This window comes from Anomalospiza imberbis, chromosome Z (genome assembly GCF_031753505.1).
Source record: "Anomalospiza imberbis isolate Cuckoo-Finch-1a 21T00152 chromosome Z, ASM3175350v1, whole genome shotgun sequence".
NCBI classification, from domain to species: Eukaryota; Metazoa; Chordata; class Aves; order Passeriformes; family Viduidae; genus Anomalospiza; species Anomalospiza imberbis.
Window position 1 is genome coordinate 6,431,422 of NC_089721.1, and position 24,163 is coordinate 6,455,584.

Below are 24,163 nucleotides of genomic sequence, written 5' to 3' on the forward strand. Positions count from 1 at the left end.
TGCAGAGATGTTTTGGACCTTTGGTGTTAGGAATCACCTTTTCTGTCTTGCCACTGGCTCCTGGGAATGGAAGATTTGTGGAAATGGGTGAGGTGAGGGCTAGGAATGACTGTCCACCCTAAGTGCCCACAGCCAAAGCTGGCATCCTCACTGATGCCTGGGGTGATAAGGGGGTGTAGGGGTGCTGGGCCACTGAGCTGCTCATGGGGGGTCTCCAGCTTGACTCACAGACCCTTTCTGAGGGTCACACTTTTGCCCAGCCTGCAAAATGGGAATAGTGATGCTTCAACCAGCTTTGCCAAGAGCTTTGAGAGGCTTGTTTCCCTCCTACAAATGCTACGCAAGATCTAAATAGCAGTGTTATTTCTAGTGTGTTATCCTGAGAGCGAGAGGCACGAACAAGATCCGTATTTGCTGATGGTGACTCACTGTGAGGCTTTGAGGGTTGTGTGGAAGGGCTTGCTCTGATGTTTTTGCTGCTCTGAGATAGATTATTGATTCTCTTTATCTGGTGTTCGTCTTACAAACCCAAGGTGATGAGCATCCTGTTAGTTTCAAGAGCACTGGTGCTATTTTTCTACTGCTTCAAGGGACACAGAATACGATCCAAGTATCCTCAGATGAGCAAAAAAAGCAGGTCAACCTGGTTCACATCAATTAAACTGCCAGCTCCAAAAGAAGGCTGAAAAGTAAGATTGGATAGCAAAAGCAGACCTTGTCCAGTGTGAGGGTTGGGAATTTTCAATTAAATTGTATTTTGTTTGGCTTGGGTTGGCTTCTGTTGTTACTAAGTTTGCTAGGAAATGCCAGATCATTGAAAACAGTGTCTTTCTTCTGCGGGGGGGAAGAAAATCAAGAACAAAATCTCAGAGAATTGTCCAAATGTTGCATTTTGATGTTGTTGCCAAAGGAAAAAAAAAAAAATGTGTTCTTTCCCATTACAATAGAATTTGTTATTTCAGAAATGTAATCTTATTCCCAGGTAATTAATACAAGAAAATGTGTGGAATCTAACAGATTTGTATATACAGCTGTTAAGATACAAAAAAATAAGGATTTGGCTTTAACACAATAGGGATTTCACTGTTCTTCTCTATGACAGGAAAAGGTCTCTCCAGCAGCAGCTGCAACATCAACATTCCTTTCTTTGCAGCAAACCCTCCAGCCAAAAAATGCTAGATGCAAAATTTACCACATTCTTCACAAAAAGCCTTTCTTGGCTCACTCCCTCACCCCACCTTCTGCCTTTCTTGAAAGCCATAAATATGAAGAGGCCAGCTGAAGTTAACTGCAAAATACCCACTTGCAAACAGGTGTAACAAAAGAGTGAGTCTGAAATGAGTGTTCTGCAGAAAGGAGAGGGAGAAAGGAGGTGGGGTGGGAGGTAGGAAGTGGGGAAAGGGGGAAAAAATAAAACCACTACATGATTGAAGGCCTTATAAATGTAAATGGTTTGACAGAAAGGGTTTAGCAGCCCTGGGCAGAAGATTGCACTTGCTGTTTCAAGGCCCTTATTTTCAAAATCGCAGCACTGGATCCCTTTCAAAGCTGGTCCCTGTGTTTGCTTTTTCAATCAGTGAATATCAGGTTGTCTTTTTTTTTTTTTTTTTTTTTTTTTTTAATATTCTTTACACTCATGTTCCAGGCTTAAATGAAACCTGAGAGAGAGAGAGAGAGAATACGAGCTGTGTTCTGGACCTTAGACAGAGCTCATCCCTGCTGCCTTTATTGCTATTTATTTATGAATCTCCCATCTCCCCCCTCCCAATCCCCCCTTCCACACCGACCTCCACCTCTTGTTTTCCTGCAGCAAATCCCACCTTCCCCTTTGGATGTTTTTTACTTTTCTTTTTCCTCTACATTTTATCTATATATTTTATATCCACTAAGTCAATCAGTTTCAAATTATTGGTCCCTGAGACAGATGTTTGGTGAGTCATTTAGCTGCGCGAAGTTCTTTAGACGGCTTGCTCTTCCACCTCCTGTTCATTTAAAGCATCTTTTGAGGCTGATTTTTCCTTTTCAAAATGTCTTTAACTGCCGAACGTTTGCTCCCACCGGGCAGTCTAATGATGTTGGACACAATATGTGTGAACATCTCTTTAGAGGCCATCTCCCCTAGGCTACATTCTTGCCTATAAAATCATTGTTTATTTAGTCCTTAGGCCTAGGAACCATCTGCAGTCCCCATGGCTCCTGTTGTTTTTAAAGTCCTATTAAGTTTCTGCACTTCTCCTCAGAGCATTATTTTATTTCTAAATAACCACAGACAACTTCTTGTCAACACAGCTTCTGCCAAGCAAATTAGAGATGACAGTTTCATTCTTCTGACTGTGGTGAGCTCTCATCTGATGTTATTTAATGTGAAAAGCAACTGTTATATAGAGAGTGATTTAAAAACAATGAGGAAAGAAATAATAATAGTAATAATAATAATTTTAAAGGAAAAGATGGAGAGAGTGGCCCAGAGACTCTGGGTTAAGATGCTCAGACAGTGTTTGCCAGCCAGGAGAATATAAGGGATTGGAAGGCTCTATATAATGGTTATAACAAAAGAGAATCAATGAGAACTGACTTGATGTCATTTTCAATCTCTCTGTTCCTGACTGGAACTGAAAACATTTTTGTTTGGTTTGGTAGGGTTTATTTTTGCTTTCCCTCCTTGCTGTCTTTTCCCACCTCACGTTCCCTTCCTCTGCTGAGTAAGTACTCAAAGCCAAGGACAATGGCTGAACCTTGTCCTCTGAGGGGGAGACCATCCTGCTCAGCCACTCCTGGCCTCATCACCCAGGAGCTGTGAGCTGGCAGCAGAGACACCAAAATCCAACCCCTTGGCTGAGCAGCATCTCAGAAGCAGGATGCTGTTGGCATCAAGAGGCCCCTCCCCTTTGCAAATCACTTTATGTAGGATTTTTTCCTATGTCTTAGTAGAGGTGCTTCCCTTAAACCACTCTGGCTAAAACAAGCTGAAGTCCCTACAATGATGTTAGTGCCAGGAGAGGGATGTCTGGGCAGCTACCTCTGCTCTTGCCACAAACTTGCTCTGCAGGCAAGTGAACCAGGGTGACTAATGCCTACACTTCTAGAAATATTCTTCACCCTGAAGCCAGATGGCATCATCCAATTTTTTCTTCTGGGAAAGGTTCCTGACTCATGGTACACCCCAAACGATGCCCAGATATTGACTGTGAATGCTAGATGGTCAGGGCTGGCAGTGTGCCAGTCTACACCAGTAACAACACAATAGGTAGGACAAAACCAAAACACCTGAGACCAAACTGCCCCCTTGGACGAGATGGCCATGGTGTTTTGATCTCCCTCAGCTTATGACCAACAAGCTCTGGCTCTGGCTTCATGCTGACTGCTGCTGATCAGGGGAAAAGTGAAAAATCAGTAAGAAAAAGAGGTAAACCTGTGTGATGTCTGTGAACCAGCCAACATCTTACTGCATCAGTTTTGCCACCCACTGATCAGCTGTGATAGCTGGGCAGGAAGGCTGGATTCAACTGTGTTCACAGGGCTCTTCAAGACATGCAGGGAGAGGACTGCAAATGGAAATGGTTGGGAGGGGATGATGTGTTTAGTGAGAACTCCTCACTGTCATAGTGCTGTGGCTCTGCAGCCAAACACAGATATCAAGGAAAGAGGTTAAGGTGGCTTCTGTCATCTTAACACTGCCTCTCCCTGCATGTGCAGCATAAGGCTGTCAACCTAACCCTCACTTTGTGGAAGTCATGGAACTCCACTGAAATTTTTAAAAGTCTGGAATTATATTGTGTTACATTAGCAGAGGAACAGCACATTGCACTACTGAGAAAAGAGACTGGCATCAATGGATCTATGCTGATAGACACCAGATGAAAAGCTGCCTTTTGCAGCAATCACAGATTAGTTTTCCAGATAGTATGATATTACTTCAAATGAGTGTTTCTGCAAACCTTAGCTGTTGCTATGCTTCTACAACCCATTTGTCTCCTTGAATGCTCACACTGGTTTTGCTCAGTCAGAGCAGTCTATACTATCCTTATCAACTTAGATGGTTTATCTTCTCGCTATGGCTTGTATTCTAATCACCTGGGCACCTACCATCCAGTCTGAATTTGCTTTTGAAACAGCAGGGTAGCCTTACATACAGGTAAAATTCAGGGAGATATGGCAATTCCATTACTGTGAAGTTCATTTACTGCATGCTTGGGTGGTCTATATACTTTAGTAAATTTTCACTGTTTATGCTGCAGCTGTGAATAATCTCCTGAGTGCTGTTCTGTTCCAAATAGGTTTTCATCCCATCCTCAGCACCAGCATGCTAGAGAGCCCTCCAGACACGCATTAAGTAGTATGACCAGTTTCTCTCCAGTGAGCCTCTTCTGACATTTTCTTCTGAAGGGGACAAATTTAAATGCACAACCACTTTTGTTTCATTGGTTTTATTTTTGAAGTCTGTCTCTATGTCTGCTCTTGGGGTGTACAGTAGAAAAGGCAAGATGTGGCAGTGTCCCTAGCTCTACAACTGAAGAATGTCTGCAGTCTATGATGAACATTTTTTTTTTTTTGTGACAGATACTTTTACAAAGCCGTTGAGAAAGTTTTGTGCTGTTTCAGACCTGACACTGTCATTCAGTGTCTCTTACTCCAGTGGGAAGTTGTTGTTCATATAGGTTCAGTTGAATATGCAGGATATTTGGAGCAGTGAAATGGATCGAGGTAAGGAGTGCAATAATGGGGCTCACCTCCAGTGCTTCTCAGAAGAATTGGGGACTTCTGGCCCAAGGGGTAAAGTTCACAAAAAGTTGGCCATTCCACAAGAAGAGATAATGTAATGGAGACAATCTGCGTAACTAACTCTCTGTCTCCACTCCTTGTTCCTCTACCCCAAAAAGGTAGGAACCCGTTGCAGGAGCAGAGGGCTCAGCAAAACTGAGGTGTGCTCACACTGAGTCCTTCCCTCAGCAAGAGCTTCATTAAATGGTCCTGACAAGCCTCTTAAGTCCTGCTTTAATTTTTGTATTTTGAAATACAAAAGTGAGCTATTGACCTATAGCTCCTTTAAAAGCCAGCAGAGAGGAAAAGTTACTCCAGGTGGCAATTCATCTCCTTGAAAAGAAGACAGAGCAATTGACTTCTGGAGGAACGTGTTTCGCTCTGCAGAGCAGTGGGACACAAGTTGTGGCTAGGAATGAAAGGCTGAATCTTAGCTGTGGCCCCTTTTGTGGGACCTACAACCTGGAGAGCAGATCCCGGGTTCTACCTCAGGCAAGGTTTAAGATAAATTCTTTGAAGAGAAAAGGGGTGCATTCTCATCTTGAAAAGGAGCTGTGGAGGGATGAATTAGTGTATCCCCATCCAAAAGAGCTGAGGTATGTTTGAGGATGGGGAGGGAATGTTGTTGTGGTGAGTAGTCGAGTCCATCTATCCCACTGCACAGTCCACAGGTGGATATATGCTTCTCCAGACACCAGTGATGTTTCCCCATAGGAAATCCAGCTGTTCCTTTTATATGGGGAGAGGGGAGGACAGGAGAGCGGGGAAAGAAGAGGGGAAAAGGGAAGCAAAGAAAATTACTTTGAGCCATTACAATTGAACCCAGACAGTACTTGGATGTGACTGCAATTAAAATGGAAGGTCTTTTAGATGTAGGAAAGAAATCCTGGCTCTTAGAGTCCGTGGAGAATGCAGTATTCAGTAACCACAGAGGCAGGCATACATTATAAATACATCTGTAACTACTGAGATAGGTGTGAAAATGTAATTAACTGGAAACCTACTGAGTTTAAATGGACTTTTAGTTGTTTCAGGTTTTTTTTTTTCCCTTCGTCTTTAGCCCTCCCTCCTCCCATTCTAAAGTTAAGTTTAGACTTGTGGGTCCTCTAACTCCCACTGGCACAGTGTAATTTAGCAAAGGTTGTTCCAGCCGAATTTGAAATTAATAATTTCAAATAGGCAAATCAATGATATTTAAAAGCTCCCTCCTGTGTGTTTGTACAATCTGCACAGGTATAAAAGCTAATCACATCTTGCTGGGGAAGAACATTTTTTATCGGTTTTAAGTAGAGCTTGGCAGTTTGGCGGGATCAAACACTATGTTTCTTCCTAAAGTGTGTGTGCACCTCTGTAATTTAATATTTCTCATTAACTTAGTGCTGGGAAAAGGTGACAATGCCAACAGGGAGAGGCTAGAGAGCCCCCTGAGAGACCATCTATTTTGTGTCACCATGAGATCTGTGAATAGAAGGAAGGGAACATAGAATGGATCATGCAGGACCAGAAACAGGAAGTTAAAAAATAAAGTTTCTGAGGGTATTGTTTTTTTGGACAGTGTAGGGCTAGGTTTGGCTCACCTAAAAGACATAGGGAGGATGCCAAAACACAGACTTCCTTCAAATATCTCAGCAAATGCCATATTAGTTCAGATCCAGCACTATTTGTTGTTCTTTGTCATGTTCATAGCACTTTCAAATATAATATACCTCATGAAAAATATCAGAAAAAAAATTGCAGACTCTACATTTTTCATAACAACATTTCTTTCTAAAACCAGTAATTTACTTTTAGTGGAAATAAGATATTGTAAAACCACTTCCAGCATTTTCTCTGGTTAGTACAATTTTGTATGCTATTACTATTTGCAAATCAGAGAATCATAAAATGTTTTAGGTTGAAGGGGACCTAAAGATCATGTAGTTATGAATACTACCCCCTTTCTAAGTTCTCAAAGACCTTCAGCTGCAATAATTTCTTGTAGCAAGGAGTTCCACAGGTCAACTCTAGAGAAGGCAAAATATATGCTATTTCTATGCCAACTCCAATGTATAATTTATTTTCTGGATTAGTATTTTGCCTGTGCTTCTACATGAAAAGATCCTATTCAGACCAGTGCTCTCTCAGATGGAGAAGAAAAGCCAGCTGGCTGTGCTGAAATACTCTTTCAAAAAGTTCCAAGAAGGAGGAAGATTCTCACATTTGTATTCTCCTTGCAACACCTCTTAATAATTTAATTCCCATTAGAAGTGCCTGTGTTGTAGGGGGGAAAGATTTATAGAGAGATTTCACTCCAGGTTGGGTTTTTGTCTTTCTGTGTTTTCTTGGCATTTATCATGCATGTTTTAATTTGGATCTGAGTCTTGCTACCATCTGGTCATTATTGCAAAGAAATATTCATTTTCTCTGAGTGACATGGGCTTCATTCATCATGGAACTAGCTGATTGCCCCTCGGTTTTTTTTCTTATTACTTGGAATGAAGTCTGAAGATACTTAGCACCAGACACAGCAGTAGTCAATAGAGTTTGCAAAGTTAGTGGCAGCTGGTAACTGGGCATAGGAAAAATTAGAAGACACTTTTTAGGCTCTGATTCTTTCAGTCATTTCTGTACGTCATGCATGGGAAGTGCAGCACTAGAGGCCAAGGCAACATTGCAAAGGATGGGAAGTGAACTGATGACTCCATTCCCCTTCTACTATTGAACTGTGAAGTGCTGTCACCATCAGAGTGAAACTTGGAGGTTTTTGCTGTCACCTAAACATAGGCAAGACAAAAAGGAGACAATTTACCCCAGAGGAATGTTGCAACAGCTACGCTCTGTTTCTCTCACAAAAGGAAAATACTTCCAAGAGTGACAGCCTCAGAAGCAGTGTGAGTTCTTTATGAAAAGGTCTCAAAAGTCATAACTCAAGCTTTGAAGGGAAATTAGATATGATCACTTTTATACTCCTACCATGCAAGAGCCTTCCCTGGATGCCTGTCACTGCAGACAATGGACACAGAAGCAGGGAGCAAACAGAGAGACTCAACTAATTTAGGGTTATTTTCAATGTGTAGTGTCCGACGACCATATCTGCATACTCTTTGCAAATAAATTGCTTCTGACTATTCTTTTGCTTGTACTTCCCACATCCTGTTGTGTAGATCCCTGGACTAATCTTTTTTTTTTTTTGATTCCCTTTGTTGGCAAACACTCCTTCATGACAGTTACTGCAAAGAGGGAGGCTGCATGTGTGATGGGGAGCAGCATGCCTCGGTCTCTGCAGGCTGTGAAAGCCATGTGTCCATCAGGGGGTTGGACAGACAGTCTAAAGGACTGACATCCTTCAGAATCATTTATGTACCTCTCCAAATGGGGTATAGCTAAAGAAAGGGCAGCCAGGGGCAGATGGCAACTTGGGATCAGTCAGGAGCAGAGACAGATGGCAACGTGCAACCAGTTGGAAGACAAGTTATTGCATGAGATTAGCTGCAAATGGATGGGAATTGTAAAATGGGACTGGTTGGGAATGAAATTCTGTACAGTCATTTGCAAAGAACTGAAAATTAGACCACCATCCTAGCTCCCCTGGCTACCTTGGACCTACTCATGTTTCCAAACAGTGCAGAACCACACAGATCTGCAGAAAGCAAAGTGATCTCCCAGGCATAAGATCTGGCCAACATGATCTCACTATAACCTCTGGATTTGGTCCTAGAGATTAGCTTCTTTTTTGGAGAGAGCAGGACCACTGGTAGTTTAGTGTTCATCAACTGTTGTCACTGTGCCCAAGGAAATATGTTTAACAGTTTTTGGACACACAGCACATTCTGTTGCACCATGTCGAGGGTGGTTTCAAATGGAGCAGCCAACAACTGGAGAAGGTGATAGAACAGCTTGCTTCAATTTGGACCATCTGTGACAGTGAGATTTTGGGGTTATGAATACTCAGCCTTCCTCCAACCTAGCAAGGCAGACAGAGAAAGAAAGAAAGTGGGAACAGCTGTGAATTTGCTGGAGGGTAGAACCAAGCTCCATATTGGGCAGAGCACCATCAAAACATTGAAATGACCAGGAAAAAAAAAATTGTTCTCAATCAAAATTAATTTTTACTCTTCCTAATAGGTAGCTTGTTTGGAGGCTTTGCTCCTGCTCAAAGTGATTTGGGGTTGGTCAGGTCCCATTACTCCTAGTGAAATCTGTCATTATCTATTCTAACACAGGCAGGAGGCCAAGCAGAGTACTTATTTATTTATCTGACGTCAAAGAAGAAGAGCAACAGAATCATCCAGAGGTAAGGGTATATGGGTAGGAGAGAACAGGGGTGAGAGAGGCAATAAAAATAGAAGGCAGTCCAGATGTTTACTGCACACTAAAATACTGCCTTTCTTCTCTACTGATAGCACCGAATGCTATTTTGTTTCTTTGGAATTCGTTTTCTGAAAGTGTCTGCATGAAGAACATCTGCTCCCTCAAATCCAGACCTACAATTTGAATAAATTATCAATATCTGGCAGAGCCCGTTATTAATGGCTAGAGTTTTATAAGATTCTCCAGTATAATAATAGCAAAACTAGCGGCTGGCATTCCTCCCAGAGGGACTCTTATTTGTCCCATTTTATTCTGTTCTTTTTTCTTTTCTCTTTTACTCTCTGAATCTGAGCATCATCAGTTGATTTTTACCATAGCTCTTGGCTCAAAAAAAAAAGGGAAGAAAAGGAGAAAAGCCATTAGTATCCTATAAATCAGAAAGAAAAATGACATCCTCAGATATAAAAGACTCCCTTGAGTGTTATGTTATTATTACCTGTACAAGGTTGCACCTGTGGTTTCAGAAACATCTTCTTCCATCAGAAATCATCAGGTAGTAAGATTTCTCACTTCCATGCAAGAGATAAGTTTCATTAACTTCCTCTTCAGCATATACCCTAGTAATTAATGATGCAGAGCACCTTTGAGGTGCCCTAATGTAGGCCGTTTATCAAAAAGTGCAACTGCATAGAAAAAGGACTATGTTCCTTCAGTATGATAAATCCGAGAGTGTGCTTGGGTGTTCTACATCTCTCTTTTAAGTACAGCCACTCCTTATAATTGCAGGGTTTGACTTTCAATGCAAGTTCTGAAAAACCGCCTTCTGGCAGAGGTCCTCCCACGCACGTGTGGATGGCCACACACCAGGAAAAAACTCATCACTTCCCACAGTCAGCAGAGCACTAAACCCATGGGGAGATTGTGCAGCCTAATTTTTGATGCCACTCTGTGGAGCCTGTGGCAAAAGTCATTTGTTTGTGAGTCTTCTTTGTCAATGGGGATGAAGGAGAATCCAGCAGGGTACCTGCAGGGAATTTCTACCCTCTACTGTCGCCTAAAACTAGTTTCTACTGCTTTGGCCTGTTTGCTCCCCAGAGTTTAGCACTGGGAGATGCCTGTTATGAACCTTAGTGCAGGGTCAGGACCACTGAAGGCTTTATTGCATGTCTGAGCTCTTGGCAGGATTAAACCAATTCTCCCAAAGTGTTTGCAGAGAGGATGGAGGTATTTGGCCTATAGGTATGCCCACTGCAAAAAGGGCTGAAAGGAAGACTTTAAAATGCTTTGGTTTAAGTCCTAATGCAAAATCTCTGTCATCATATAAGAAAAAGAAAAATATAGAAGGTAATATAATAATGTCAGCAAATACATAGGGGCTCCAGAGTTCACAGGTTGCCCTTTGTCACTGTGATTTGCTCAAAAAGGCTGGTGTCAATCCAAACACAAGGAAAGGCTGATTTCACAGGAGTCTTCCTCATGTAGAGGTTCTGAAAACTGACCTGAATCAAGTAGCACCTTGTTTCCAGCAGGTCCCAGTGATGGAGCTCTGATGGATGGCTCTGAATGGATGTGTAGGTCCTGTAGGTGTGGATAAACTGGTGAGACTGGCAGCCCATCCCCAAGCACCTAGAGGGCCGGGGAGTCCTCAGGATACAGGGACAGTCCTGGAAAGGGGAGTCACTAGAACAAACTGCACAACACCCCTCTCCACATGGGTAGACAGAGCTTTGAAGTGTCTCCTGGGACACCACATGCCAGTATTTTCATGTAAAAGGCTCCTTTAGTCAGCCAGTGGTGGTCCCAATACTCACCCCAGAGGAATGCCACCTATGACTGCTCTTCAACTGGACATTGAAAAGACTCAAGTCTTTTAGTGCACCCATTCAGCTAAATCCTAATTCTGACTGAGTGGCCATGTCAAACCCATAGCTCTGCAGTCTAAACAAAGAGGTTCTGTGGGTCATTATCAAATGCTTTTTGCAAGTCCAGGTAGATGATGTCAGTCACTCTTCCCTTATCCACCAGGGCTCTCCTCCAGCTGTAGAAGGCCATGAAATATGTCAGGCACATTTTACCCTTAGTGAAGCCATGGTGGCTATCATCTATCACCTTGTTAGTTTCCATGTGCCTTAGCGCAGTGTCCAGGAGTATGTGCTCCATGACCTTTCTGGACACAGATATGAGCCTTTCTTTTTTTTCCCTTTTAAAATGGAGGATATATTTACCTTTTTCCAGTCACTGGGAATTTCACCAGGTTGCTACAGCTTTTCAAAAATGGTGCACCATGCCTTAGTGACTTTACCTAATAGTTCTCTCAGGACCCACAGATGAACTTCATCAGGTTCCATGGACTTGTGCACCATCAGGTTCCTTAGATGGTCTCACAACTGCACTTATCCTTGCACAAGTTCCTAAGAAACCCCTGTCCTTAGGACAAATCAGCTGGTTTTCACCCAAAATTTGTCCCTGTGAGCAGAGTCAGTCCTGAGCACGAGCTGCTGTGCTGCCTCAGTTGAAAAGCTCCATCTCATGCAGGGATGGTGAAGATGAATTAGTTAATTATGTAAAGTGCTTTGGAGATGAAAAGTGACAGCTGAGTGCTAAGTATTGCTATTAATAACAAAACATATACCACCTACCAGGTATTATTTCTTCTTTCCCCCCTAAAAAATATAGTTCTGAAGTTCAGATTACACCAGCACAAGTCAGAAGGAAAGCATAGGATTTTCAGCAAAGCATTTCAATCTAAGCAATACAGAATTCAGAGAAGCCCATTTTCTTTGGTTCAGTCTGTACTGCCATCTCTGTACCATGGTGTCCCAGTGCCAATATGACATCCTAACAGATCACAAGTCTTGCACAAGAATCTGCCTGTCCTTATTCCAGTGTTTGGTGAAGACACCTGAAGCACTTTGTTCAGATCCAAGGAAAGCATCTCTGTAGGTAAACAATATGCTTGATTCCTCTTCAGCAAATTGCTTAAATACCTACTTAAACAAAAGCACAGGTTTTAGGCTTGAGAAACCTGGTTGCTAGATTCTTGGTGGAACCCCAGTTTTACTGAAAATCAGAGAGAATGGGAAGGAGAGGGAAGGAAGAAATTTTCTCTGAAAATTTGACCTCACATGAAATTCCAGGTTGTGGCATATGATATGAGAAAAAAAGGACCGCAAAATTGGAAATTTTGTACTGTACCACAGAGGGTATAAATTACCTTTAAGATTTGTGATGGTATTTAAATCTCTTAGGTGTGTTTGTGCTGGGTCACTTGAAAACTGGACCTTGGTGGCAAAAACCATTTTTGATTTTGGTCTATTACAATATTTCAAGATAAAGACTCCAAAAGTGTTTTGCAAGACAGCAGTTAAGTTACAAATTCTGCTGTAGCAATGTGTCTTATTAAAAACAAAGATTAATATATGGCAACCAAGGCCAATATTAATTAAACAAGTCCAAACACTGCAGTGTGTTTCTGCAGGGGGGAAGGAGTTTTCTTTTCATGCACCACACAGCCAGCCAAATGTAAGATATTTTGAGAATGAAGCAATTTGTTGAATACACATCTTTGTCCTCATCTCTCCCCCTCCTTTTCCTCTCTCTCCTTGCACAAAATTTGAAGGCATTCATGTAAAATGGCTCTTAGGAATTTCACACACAGTTTTATTTATGGTAAATTTATTATAAGGATGTTCTCTGTCATTGTCTGAGAGATTTATTTATTGTATCACACTTTTGAAAGTGCTGATATTGATTGTTTCAAGAGTTTGCCTTAAAGGAAGAGGGGGAGAAAAACAACAGCAAAAAAAAACCCTCAAGAATGAAAAGAAATGGCCATGTTGCTATCAATTATTTCATAATGAGATATGAGGAGAGAATTTTAAATATTATCTCTAGCAATACAGTTGAACAAACAATATATTTACTGGAAATTACACTCCAATGATGAATGGCTTGTTTTAAAATAGAGACTTCTTTAATGGGGGCCTTTCAGAGAATCAGTGACACACAGTCCAACTCACAATTATTATTGCATTTTAATCGAAACTGAATTCCGTATTTCTGCCAGAGAGTGAGAAGAGTGAATCCCATTTGCAAATATCTCCATCCTGATGATCCCCAAACAATAACAAATTCTAAGCTGTCCAAAAATATTCTAGTGATAACTCCATTTGTCAGTAATTCATCCTTTTCCGCCTGTGACAACCCCCCGTTTGCTTTCTTTCTCAGTGTCCAGGTACATTTTCAACTGCAAAGATGAAAAAAAAAATATAAGCTTTTCCCACCACCACCAAATGAGTGCACCCTTCCCCCGTCACCACCTCATCTTATGTAGAATAGGGAATTAAATATTACTCACTGAAGTTTCTAGCTATGACAGACAGTAATTTACCATTTTATTGTGATTCAGTGCTTTGGACAGAGGCACACATTGCCTGTCATGCTGTGTTCATCACTGACTGTAGAGACAAGCGTTGCTTGTCAAATAGTAGAGCCCTTATAATGAGGACACCTAGGTGTAACATAAAAGATTCACAGGAAAAAGGACTTCTTATGGAGGGTTTAAAGCCTCTAAAGCAGTATGAGCTAGTTAGATAATACACAAACTTTAGAAGTGCTACAGATAGATATTTCCCCCTTACATCTATTAGGCATACCAAAAATGTTATCAACAGAACAATATGTAAACCTTTGTGCAAAGTAGGCAGAACAATTTATTTGCATTATCTCTCTGCCCTGTAGAAGGGGTGAAGGAGAAGGGGGGTGTGTGCATGGGTGTGGGACATGCAAACAAAACCACACAACCTAACCAGGTGTGTGCAAGGGAAAGCAAAAACCCTCTACCTTTCACCAAAGGTGTTGGATGGTCACTAATGAGATTTCCAATTACTTTCATTTGTCTTCATTTCTACCAAGGCTGGTAGAGGCATGGCATTTTTTCATAAAGTGAGAGGTAAGGTGGGCCAGCAGGTTACAGCACACGCGTCACTCAGTAAGCAGCTGTCAGGGGGCAGAACACTGACACTCCGGATTGGATTAATCTTCCATCAAACCTAATTGAAAATAATGGACTGGATCCTCAGCTGGGGTAAATGGACACAAACCCAGTGCTCTTCAGTGTCCTCTTTTATGTCTGTCACGAAGCTGCACAACTCACGTGCCTGTCATCACCCACATGACTCCAACGTTGGAGCTCATCCTCTGAAGTTGCATACTTTTGGCTTGTCAGCAACTTCTTGGTCAGGTAGGAAAAGATCTGTACAAAACTTGAGAGTGCTGAGGCACTGGAACAAGTTTTCCAGAGAAGATGTGGCTGCTCCATCCCTAGAAGCATTCAAGAAGGGGCTGAGTGGGGCTTGGAGCGACCTAGAATAGTGGAAGGTGTCCCTGACCACAGCAGGGGTGTTGAAACTAGATGCTTTTTAAGACCCATTCTGACCCAAAACTTTCTCTGTTTTTGTGAAGGTTTGCAGAGCATGCAGGCAATACCTTGTCTCCTCTGCCAGGTGTGGTTCAGGCCCAGGGTTTGCTCAGGGCTGCAGGAAGTGTTGTCAATAGGACAGAGCAGAGACCACACAAGGGGCCTGAGAGCTGAGTGTAAAGCCAGAGTTGTGCTTGTCTTCAGACACTTGGCCCCTCTGTGTGCTCGAAACAACCTCTGAAGAGCAGCAAGCTCTTCACAGACCAGGGCCCTCTGTAGGTACAGTTGCCTCTTGCTTTCCATCCCTCCCTTCCACCCCAATCTAAGTGGGCTTTGTTAGCTTGATATTGCAAAGCCTCCTTTGAGTGTACACTTCTAAGGGTGAGCCGGGGCATGTCTGCATAAGTGGTCCTGTGTGGAAAGCATACACTTGTCTGCTTGAGAGAAGACTGGATGACAGATTCATGAGCCCTCTTTTCCAGACAAGTTTCTCCCAGGTTTCCCCACAACTGAAAAACATGTTAATAAACCCATGTCAGATCTCTTCTGGCCAAAGGGACAATGCCTTTCTGCAGCAGTCCTTCCCCTGGATACTCCGTGGGTGGTGGGAGTTTTCTCCCCTCTCCTACCGGCCCTCTGTCCTCCCTTTCCAGGGACAGGGAGATGGAAGGAACAAAGCTGGATGCAAATGCTGCTGGGTTGAAGTTGCACCATGTGCTTTTATATTTTCTTATTTGCACAGTAATGTGAGCACACAAGTTCATCAGTGCATTATAATATGCACATTTTCAGTCTGAGATGCTGTGTTACAGAAATCTGCCTCCACACACAGTTCAGTATCTCATTTGCAGGCAAGGTTATATTTTCCTTTAAGGGTAGTTAGAAACACAACCAATTTTAGGTACTAATACTAATTTAGGAAAGTGCATGTTCTAATAAAGGTAGTTTAAATGTATTTAGAGGCTGAGGAGTACTTGAACTTTAATATTGCCAGTTTCAGATAACATTTGAATATTAGTGAAGCTAAACTGATTGATTGAATTACTTTAGGGAAGGGTGAGACACAAATGCAACATTTTAGTTAGTCTTATTACATTTTCATTTAGCTTAAGGGAAATTGTAACTGCTTGAAGATTGGATATTAGAATGCCCAGGTAAATTTTTGCAAGATTTTGCTTTATCACTACGTGCATATGTCACATGCTGACATTCATTTTCTAATGCTCTTTCCCATCTTTTGTCCCACTTCTCCTAAAAAAGAAAACAATATGTGAAATTGAAAAATGGTGCTCACTGAGGGGTTTAAAGACATTTGAAATTTGGAATATATTTTAAAGGTCAATTTCAGCAGTAATTATGTTATAATGGTGAAGCTTTTAGAGAATGCGAAACGCAAGATTAATATGTTGGCGGATAAAAAGTGGCAGAAGGCTCTATCTTGTGAGTGTGTGAATATGTGTGTGCATGTCGCACGTGTCAAAGCTTGCAGGCTCCACCAACACACCAGAGCAGCTTTCCCAAGCACAAGAGACACCACCACACTTTGTACAGGGTGGAATTAGTGATTTAATTAGCTGAAATGAAATATTCTGGTTTATGGTGTGTATGTGTGTAAATGTCAGGTGGGTGTTTTAACTACATGATCATCTATGCAGCTTTATATTTTGTCAGGTGCTCGATTGGCTCATTGTGTGCTCCTTGTTGTCTCATAACCTAATGTGCCTTAGTGTACTAGACCAAAAAAAGAAACCTCTGAGTCACAACATGCCAAACATCACATGAGTTTTCAGCTCTACTAGAGTGAGTTGTGTGAGAAGTTTTAGACCTTCTGATGGTAACCACTGCATAAAACATGGTGAGGACTTAATGTAGCCAACACACTTATTTGTTACAAACCCCTCTTTGCTGGATGCAATCCTACCACTCCAGGAATGGCATTGTCCTGAAAACTCAGTCCTGGCTTTTCACTGGTACAGATGGGCACTTTCATCCCAACAGAGTTTTTCAGTCCTCTGGCTTCTTTTTGGAAATCCAAGCCTGACAGTACATTTCTAATATGAGCCACAGGGGTGGATCAAAGCCTGAGCACAGAAGGGAGTGCTCATACCCTCCAGCTGTCACTATGTGAAGAAAATCCTGAGAAATTTTGAGGCCCCTGTGCACCTATTTATTATATAGGAGTAGGATTCCTATTTCTTTTCTTTTTAGCATTTACAAGTCAGGGAATGAGGTCTGAGCTGGTTTTCTTTTAGAATCAGTAAAGAAAAACTGGCAAGCAATGAATGTGTACCCAACCAGTTCTAGGTGGATATCCAGGTTTTGCTGCCCTCCTCTCAGTGCATAAGGGAGGATAAGTGACAAGCTCAGTGTAGGCATCTAACACTTAGGCACTTAATCCTTAGATGAACCTCAATTGCATGCTATTCACTCTATTTGCATTTAAATTAGGTGCCTAAAGACCCCAGGAAGATGGTAAGCTCCCATCTCTCCAGTGACAGAGTGAATATGAAGGCAGAGCCCCCACAGCAAGAGCTGTGATTGCTGTGGAAACTGTGAGGCACCTGGCCACTGCAGCAAAGCAAAGTAAAACAATAAACCAGGACATGATGTATAATGAGAGAACTAGTAATTTCCCAAAGCACATCGTAAATAGTATATTTACAACATTAATTAAATGTCTGTAACTAAAATTATTTATAACAGAGATGTGAGAACTCACAAGACTATTAGTGAAGTCAACTTGTTTCATTCCAGAAGGACTGGACAAAGACTTATTACACTGTATATGAAAGTCTTAAAGAGTTGCTGGCTTAGAAAAGTTTCTTTCCAAGATGTCTTCATAAAAATAATGAATGTGTTATAGAGCATAGCTTATGAGAGAAAGCCTAGTTTGTCTTGACTCCTCTCTGACATATTTCCCATATAAACAAGGAGAAAAAAATATGTGCTTGTATCCTAATGAAATAATAGCATACTGTTAAAGAGAGCCCCAGAAAAGCTACACACTGGTACCTTTTATCTTTGAGTTTCTCCACAGTGTGTAAAGCGAAGAGCAACTGAAGGCCGACAAGTTGCTGTCTTCATGGTCAACAGTGCCTACATCTCTACCTGTGCATAAAACAGGATGTTGGCATGTGCCCTGCCCTACAGTTTCCCACATTCCTGAATGATTAGCACATCCCTTGACAGCTTTGGTCCATGTCCAAGCTGACCATGGGTCCCTACATGAAGGCACACATCATTTCAAAGACCATTCCTAAAAGCCACGTGAATAAATTTCTTTCAGGTTTGTCTTCTTTCACCCTGCTCTGCCCTCCACTGTTTCCACAGGTTCTGCATGCTCATGAGTGCTGATAGATCCTCATGCCACACCTCAGGGCATCAGCACATGCCCTCATTTCCAGGCTTTGCAAACTGCTTTGTTATGTGGGTTTCTTCCCTGCAACTCCTGAGCAGAACCCACACAAATTAACAGACCTATTTACCATGAGTGTGATCAGCATTTATCAGCTGGCCATGGTGCTAGAGAAGGGTCCTTAGACCTGTTTTATTTAGACATGAAGACATGCTTCTGTTGCTTTTGGGAGGGAGGGGACTGAAAATCCATATCTTTGAGCATTGATGAGCTTTGCTGTTCCTTCTCCAACCGTGATGTTGAGCTTGGAGGCTCAAGAGCCAGTTACTGTGAGCTGGTAAGGTCTTTCCCTTTTCCCTTTTCATACACCAGCATTTACTCACAGTCCACTCAGCTGGACCAGCCAAAAAAATTAACAAGAAAAGAAAGAGGAGGTGTAAAGCCTGTTATTATGACCGCTTATCTCATTATTTAGATCCCATTTTATGAGGCTATGAACACCCAACAGCCAGACAAAATTAAAAATATAGCAGGTAACTACCAAATTCCATTATTACATGCAATTTTGACTTTCTTTTCCTCTTCTCTTCCTTTCTGTGTTTTAACTGAGGTGACTGTACCCACTTCTTGTTTATTCCTTGTCCTCAAGGTCACTCACTATGAAGATTTCTTTTCACTAAGTACACTGAAGGTAAATAAATCAGGAGAAATCAAGTCCCTCCATCCTCCTCAAGGAAGGAGATGCAAGTTCTTCTGGTCCTCTTCATTGCTGTTTCCCACTTAATAAACATTGTAGCAAGGCAGTGTCTCTTTGTCATCTCCCTTCAGACTCCAAGACTGTAATGCGTTAAAGGACTGGAGCCACAGGGTGTGCCAAAAGCTGGGTCATATGTTTTGCTATGATGTTTCCACTATTTCAGCTCTGTCTAGAAAGGGCAAATGGTCAATCATCTTCCTGAGAGTTAATGGAGCATTTCTGCAGCAAGAGGAAAAAGTGAAAAAGTTTAAAAAGAGTGGCTTATTATCTCAGTCAGCCAAAATTCACCTATCCTGTCACCTGCCTAGAAGTCTTCATTTTCTTTTCTTTATTCTTCCAGATTTTTCTTCCTTTGTTTTTTCACTTTTTAAGCTTTCCTTTAATTCTGTTGCTTCAGTTTCAGATGCACACCCCTGTTCAGTTCTCCAATTATAATATTTTGAACTTTAACATTGAAATCAGGATATCTGTCTAATATCTTTCCTGTATGTTTCTAAGCTCTTTGCAGACAGTAATTAACTGAATCTGATAACAATTCTGAAAATTTAGGTGATTGGAGGCACAGGGTGCCTGAGTGTTCAGGTGCTTAATTAGTGGCAGAGTGAGGAAGGGAGCCCAGGAGTCCTGACTCCTCATTCCTTGATTTGACCATCTGATGTGGTCTCACATAAAGCACAGGAAAATATGGATCAGACTATCTCTCTCCCCATCCCTCTTCATCTTATTCTACTTACCTGTCCATATTTATTCTACTTTACCAATGCCAAATACCTCACCAATCTGCTCTGGGTAATGCCCTGTGATACTCTGATTACTCCATAATACTCTGTCTTCTGGTCCTAAACTTTCCCTTGAGATATCCCCCCTCACCTGCTCTATCACAATGGCTATTAATATACCAAAGGATCACCTCCAGCTAACTAAACCAGTGAATCCAGCCAAATAACTTAATACTTTTACTTTCTCAGTCAGCAGTAACATAGAATCACATAATCATGGAATCACAGACTAGTTTGGGTGGAAAAGGACCTTTAAAAGTCATTTAGTCCAACAGCCCTACAATGACCAGAAATATCTTCAGCTAGATCTGGTTGTTCAGAACCTACTCCAACCTGAGCTTGAATGTTTCCCAGGAGACAGCTTTCTGAATATTGCAGGACATTTTGCTTGTGATGAGCTTTACAAGCACATCTGGGCTGATTTTTTCCCCACCATGTGCCCAAAGTTTACACCTTTCCTTAACCACTGCTAAGCACACTCCTTTATCATTTGTCCTGACAAGTTTAAATTTGTCTTTCACTTCAGGTAGGGACAATAGCTTGAGACAGCTAATATAAACATCCCTTTCCCATCTATCCCACATGCTGCATTCCAGATTAAGCTCTTGTACTCCCCTTTGTTTGCTTGGGAAGACCTGAGGGCCAGAGGGAGGGATGGGGATGTGGTGCTGCCACGATGGGAAGAGCACAGGTCAGTGGGCTCAGGGCATTCTTCACATCTCCACAAAGACACATTTCAAACTACCCTGCCCACAGTTGCAAAGGGAGCCGTGGCAGGGTTTGACTGCTTCCCTGCTACTGTTTCTCGAGGTGTCTCATTACTGGTGGGGCCAACCTTCACCTGCTCCTTTCAGGTATTTCGGTACAGCTGGGGGCAGCCAATCCTCGCACGTACTGCATCCACCTGTCTCAGTCTCTGCACTGTTTCTAGTGTTCATCATCCTGCCCCATGCTGCCATCTCCCTGACTAATTAATAAGTGAGTCATCTTCTCCTGTGGCCTCAAAATGCATTCAAGCTGTCAGTGGGACATTTATTTATTTATTTTGTTGTGGTTAAAGGACTACTCTCCTAAACAAGGAAAGGATAAATAAAATCAACTCAGACAAGGTTATTTCACATTCCTAATTTCCAACACTATTTTTTTTGCTGAAGTCCCATGATGCTTGTTCGTGTTTTTCCCCTTTCCCTCTCCCACCTGCTAACAAAAAAAAAAAAAAATACATTTTCGAATCAAGATAAAGCCATCAAAGAACTAACTAAACATGATTAGAAAGGACCACTCCTTAATGGGAAAAAAATCATGATTTAGACCTGGCTGCTTTCCAAATATCCCTGTGCAATCAACCAAAGAAACACATTTTAGAAAACAGAATTGTAAAAGTAACTTTGAAGAATCGGTTGCCATGGAAACAGATCTGTAAATACTTAACTGCAAACATTAAGTGACACAGTGATATTCCAGAGCTCAGGATGCTTTAAAAGGATGGCAAATTTCACCCAGCTCTTTAAATAATCAACTCGGCTGTGCTTTGATTTTTCTTCTTTTTTTTCCTTCTCCTTTCTTTTTTTCACACTATTCACTGCAATTGCATCCCTGTTCTCAGGCATGTGTGATAATGGAAATGCCAGAACTATTTTATAAAAGAGAGTCCTGATCTTTTATAACATGGAAGCAGAGAGGGAGGATGCCGCACCAAATACAGAGTCAGAGCAACCTGTGGAGTCTGAAAATATAGCTCAAATTCATTCTGTTTCCCTATAACTGCAGGGTCAGAAGAAAGTGTGATTGATTGTGGCTTTTCACTGCAAGAAAAACCACAAACGACCAGCAATTTCTTGTCATCTGCCGGGGAAGAATCAGATGCAAGGAAATAAAAGGGTTATGGGCAATTTTAATTTAAACAAGTGGGCACATTTATGTTGTGGTCTAGCCTTAAATCTTAGCTCAGAGTTAACTCACTCCCAGGTTCCCCAGTACATTTCAAGACTCAGCTCCTGTTGAATTCAGTGGAGTTAGTATTCCCTGATTCCTTGGGGTGTCAGGGCCTCACTTCTTTCTTTCTTGGAGCATCCATCTATGCCTCATATACCTATCTGGTCCAGTCCAGCAGGTGACTTCATCTGAAACCTCAAGTGTTTGAGGGGCAAAACCTCTCTCCCCTGCTACCATCAGAAGAGAAGACAGCATTGGTGTTTCTTCCTGGGAGAACAGTGAGAGGCATCTGCTGATACACCTTTCCCTGGCTGCAGGTGCTGATTACGGAAGACTTTTGCAAGCCCACTTTCCCAAGATTTTGAATGGTTGAATTTTCAGACGTACTTCAAAAGTTCTAACATGTTCTCCCCAGCCTGAGGGGAGGTGAGATGGGTCATCAGCACCACAGTGTGAAGGAAATCTTTAGGGATGGTCACAACCCAGTACATGATAATAGAATTAACTGTGGTCATTCACCTAGTCCCATCAGATGCCTCTTAATAGCTTTGCTCATCTGTTTGAAGTTTTGCAATATAGGTTTTGCTGCAGTTTGAAACCTAACATGGGCAGGTTAATTTAACTTGTAGAAATCTTTTGGGCAAGGTGATTCCTCTTTGGCTTCTGACAGATTCTGCTCAGAGCCTCCCTGTACTGCTAAACTAGCATATGGCTTTTCCAGAGTAAGGGGCTAGCAGAGAGGAGAGGATATTTTCCCACTACAACTCTGCTGTTGGCAAGCATTTGGATTTGAACCAGAGATCCTCACTGCTGAGCAACAGCCTGTGAGTATCTGCAAACACGGGTTTAGCTGTTGCTTTAGGAGGACCTTTAATAACCTGCTTGTTTTCATCGTTCTGGTTGGGTTTGAGGTTTTCTCTTCCCTGTGGGCTGGCTGTGTTATCCTAGTGAAAGCTGAGCGGTATTATCCTTTAAGCTGATTTTTCTGTCCAGCTTAGGAAAAGAAGGGACAGGCAGAGGAAAGAAAAAACACAGAGGCCAAGGATGCAAGGAAAAAACAGGAGGGGATGGAGAAAAGCAGCTTGAAAGGAGCCCTGATCTCCAGAGTGATCACCTTTTTCTTAACCATTTTATTTGCTGGAAGTCTGTATGACTGCAAGAAATTAATCTATTTCCTATCTAGTCTAGGGGTTACTAAAATAGACAGTGAAACACAGAGGGATAAACCTAGACACAGATAAGTTAGTCATCAATTTATATATAGAGATGTATATATAATTTTTTTTCTTTTCCTAAGAGGTGCCTTTATCTCATATAGCTGAAAAGTTCCCACCTGGATCTCTCCTCTGCACAGCTTGCTTATCTCTGTATCTCACATATATGCCATCTGTCTGGGAACCTCTGAGAGAAACCTGTGTGATCTTTGTGAAAGGAAAGTGAGGAAAAAGCACATTTTCCTTTGCCTTTCTCCACTCCCTCCTGCTCCCTCCTATGGATGCATGCTTCAAGGAGATGTGTGCATGTCAGGCAGAACTCAGCCCAGGGCAGGGAGAGGAGAGGTGGCTCTCATTTGCAAAATCTGCAGTGTTTTCATCCTTGGCATGGTGGTGATGGGGTGGGGGAAAGGAAGGGGGTATGGCATGTCACTTCACTTTATCACTGCCTGGGCTCTCGCCTTGTCATTCTGCACTTGCCATGAATCTAAAGAGAGTTTGGCCTTAATAACTTCACACAAGTACTGCACTGCCAGTGACTTTAGAGACGGGTGACAGCAAGCAAGGAATTATAATGAATTGCTGCAAATGCCTTCTTCACACAAATTACAGTTATTTTCCTCTGAGCCTGCAAGCCTTCCCACATCAGGATTTTGGTTCAGAAGATAGGGGAGCGTGTTTTTGTGTCTAGGGAGGCAGACATACATTTTACCACTGCAGTTGGACCCCTTCCCCCTTTTCTTTCCTTTCTGCCTCCTTGGGGTTTTTTTGCTGTTGGCTTGTTTCAGATATTTTTTTCTCTCATGCAGTCAGAAAACTGATTTTCCCACTGAAAACAGTACAGTGCTCACAAGCCACCCTGTACTTTAAAAGAGAGTGAAAGTTTGGCCCTTGTGGTGGCTGGAACAATTTAATTTGGGGTTAACATCTTTCCTTTCCACCATAGTTATCTAAATTGGACTGTGAAGATCCCGCTCTCTACTGAGGGCTGTTGTGATCCTGGCTGACTGTCCATCCTGATAGGTGTGCCCTGCTGAGGGTGCTCTCAAACAACACTCCTGCTTTCATTAAGGCAGCTGTTTCGGTCTCAGTAAGGTGGGGTACTCTTCCTGCAAGCTTTGTTTGGCTGTTCAGCATCCAAAGTGCCCACGACTGGTTCAGGCTGACTGTCACTGTTGCCCACAAGTAGATTCAGCTTTGTCAATCTGTGATACATTTGGGTTCTGACCATTGAAGCGGGTACATATCACCCAAATACAGCATGACTTCTTTCAGACTGGTGTTAACGGCCAGTATACAGCCAGAACATGGCTTATAACCATTTTTCATTTCTCCATCAGTCTCCATCCTTTCCTTTAACAGATATTTTTAGCAGTAGTGAAGTGATGCAGTCCTTGGCATTTCTAAGAAGAAATTGTCTGCAGAGACAGGTAAATTGCCCTAAAATCTCCTTGGTGCTAACACACAGCCAAATCCTCCATCTTAATGTTCATCCCGGAGCCTTCACTAGGGCTCAGATCGTAGCTATTCCTTGGCTGAGGACAGAAGATTGTCTTCTTTTGTCACCCTCTGTGCTGGACCCAAGACTGGAGATGACACTGTCTTCTTTGTGCATGAGTTCAGGTGATTTCAGTGGTGGTCTGCAGAGAGCAG

The 24,163-nt window shown here is 42.1% G+C and overlaps 1 protein-coding gene across 16 annotated transcripts in view; it reads left to right on the plus strand.

Annotated features, from left to right (window-relative positions):
- The window catches only part of CELF4 (CUGBP Elav-like family member 4), a 703,272-nt gene that overhangs the window by 432,306 nt on the left and 246,803 nt on the right, over window positions 1–24,163 (plus strand). The gene's annotated exons all lie outside the window — the stretch shown is intronic.